Source organism: Gorilla gorilla, chromosome 10 (genome assembly GCF_029281585.2).
Source record: "Gorilla gorilla gorilla isolate KB3781 chromosome 10, NHGRI_mGorGor1-v2.1_pri, whole genome shotgun sequence".
NCBI classification, from domain to species: domain Eukaryota; kingdom Metazoa; phylum Chordata; class Mammalia; order Primates; family Hominidae; genus Gorilla; species Gorilla gorilla.
The window spans coordinates 49,459,056-49,461,819 of NC_073234.2; positions in this window are offsets into that span (position 1 = coordinate 49,459,056).

Sequence of the window (2,764 nt, forward strand, 5' to 3'; positions counted from 1 at the left end):
ATGCAGGTATCTCATTAAATAGGGTTGGTACTCTCAGAATGACCCTGGGGTGGGGTCTCCAGGGGTCCCCTGAACTTATTTTTTGAGGTTCTGGGGAAATAAAAACATAATTGTCAAATTATGAGTATAGAGCTGGGCCCGGTGGCTCACGCCTGTTATCCCAGCGACTCAGGAGGCTGAGGTGGGAGGATTGCTTGAGCCCGGGAGGTCGAGGCTGCAATGAACCGATGTCGCGCCACTGAACTCTAGCCTGGGCAACAGAGGGAGACTTCCTTTTAAAAAAAAATTGTGGCCAGGCGGGGTGGCTCACGCCTGTAATCCCAGCACTTTGAGATTCCAAGACGGGTGGATTATCTGAGGTCAGGAGTTCAAGAACAGCCTGGCTAACATGGCAAAACCCTGTCTCTACTAAAAATACAAAAATTAGCTGGGCTTGGTCGTGGGCGCCTGTAATCCCAGCTACTCAGGAGGCTGAGGCAGGAGAATCACTTGAACCCGGGAGGCAGAGGTTGCAGTAAGCCGGGATCGCACCATTGCTCTCCAGCCTAGGCAACAAGGGCGAAACTCCTTCTCAAAAAACAAAACAAACAAACAAACAAACAAAATTGTGAGTACAGACGTTATGTGTCTAGTGCAGGTGGGCAGTCGGGGCACAAAGTGCGGCAGGCAGTAGTGAGGGAGGGATTGGCCAGAAATTATGACGTATGAAATTTAATAGATTAGTTTCAGTGTGATAAATTAAATATGAAATATTTAAATTAAATGATTTGTTAATATAATGATAAATTGTTATCAAAATATTCTTTAATATTTATATTACATATTAAGCTTGATGGATTGGTCTTGGTCCACAGATGTGGAAAATGGAGCCAATGATATTCCCCCATTGGTATCACTCCCATCATCAGACTGTACAAGACCTCTCTCTTGTTTTGTTTTACTTTCTTTAGTTTCTCTCTTTCACCCTTAATCCCCACATCCCATTCTCCTCCACCCTTTACCAACTGGCACTTGTATATCCTTGAAAATGTACATTTCATTGAAAAAGATAGTATTGATTTGTGTGTTTTTATTTTATTTTTTTCTTTTTAGAAACAGGGTCTTACTCTGTCACCTGGGCTGGAGTGGAGTGGCATGATCATAGCTTACTGCAGCCTCAAACTCCTGGGCTTAAGTGATTCTCCCACCTCAGCCTCCTGAGAAGCTACGAGCTTCTCGGAGGCACACAGGTGTGTGCCACCACGCCTGTCTAACTTTTTTATGTAGAGATGGGGATCTCACTTTGTTGCCCAGGCTGGTCTCAAACTCCTGGCATCAAGTGATCCTCCTGTCTTGGCATCCCACAGTGCTGGGATTGCAGGCATGAGCCTCCATGCTCTGCTTATATGTGTTTTTAACTAACATGTTATGAATTGTGCTATAGAACTTATTCTGTTAGTTTTTTCTTTTTCACTTAAGCTCCATCCTTATTGCTTTAGGTGCAGTGTATCAGTTGGATGTGCATTTGGTTTTTAGTAACCAAAAAGCTGAATGGTATGTTGTCCATAATAGACGGGCTCCTCAACATTAATTTAAAACTGCTTTCAGTGTTTCTTCTGCGCTGCAGAAGTTGGAAAGCTAAAACAACACTTCCCAGATTCCCTTGAGCTGTGACTCTGTGGTTTGCGTCCTGCTCTTGTGCGAGATATAAATTTGGAACAGAGCTACGTAGCATGGGACATCCGTTTTGCTGTCACAGGTCATGGCAGCAGCAGCAAGGCTCCGGTGAGCAGCTTCCTGATTCATCAGCTTCCTGTAGTAGTGACTGTTGTTTTCTCAATCACAGGCAGAGGTCATGTGACTCTCAAAGCTGGGGGTTGTTCCTGGACCTAAGCCTGCTTCTCCATCCCTTTCTGTTTAAACTGATCAGATTTCTTTCTTTCTTTCTTTCTTTCTTTCTTTCTTTCTTTCTTTCTTTCTTTCTTTCTTTCTTTTTTTGAGACAGAGTTTCACTCTTGTTGCCCAGGCTGGAGTGCAATGGCGCAATCTCGGCTCACCACAACCTCCACTTCACGGGTTCAAGTGATTCTCCTGCCTCAGCCTCCTGAGTAGCTGGGATTACAGGCATGTGCCACCACCCTGGCTAATTTTGTATTTTTAGTAGAGACGGGGTTTCTCCATGTTGGTCAGGCTGGTCTTGAACTCCTGACCTCAATTGATCAGCCCACCTCGGCCCCCCAAAGTGCTGGGATTATAGGCGTGAGCCACTGCACCAGGTCCAGATTTATTTCTGTTGTCTGCAATTGAACTCTGACACATGTAGCTTAAACAAAGAGGTGCTTGTTTTTAATACATGATAAAAAGTTCAGGAATAGGAAACTGTTGATGTTGGTTAAGAAACTTGTCAGGGCCTTCTCTGGGATTCTCTTGACTTTTCCTCCTTGGCACAAGATGGCTGCTAAACCTCTAGCCATCACAGCAAAATGGGATAGATGCACCCTATGGAATTCTATACAGCAGTTAGAAAAAAATCTATCAGATGATAAACCAGACATCTCTGATTATCTAACACAATCCCTGTTCATAACTCCCCTTCTCTCTAGTTACCTTTCAGTTAGGTGTTATCATGTAATGCAGTTTTGGCCAATGAAATGCAAACAGAAGTCTGATGGGCAGGGATTCTAGGAAAAAAGTTCATGCTGTTGTTGTAAATAAATTTTCAATGCTGCAAGGAAATAGCACTCGAACATAAATTTAATTTTCTCAGCATGGCAATTTTTACTTC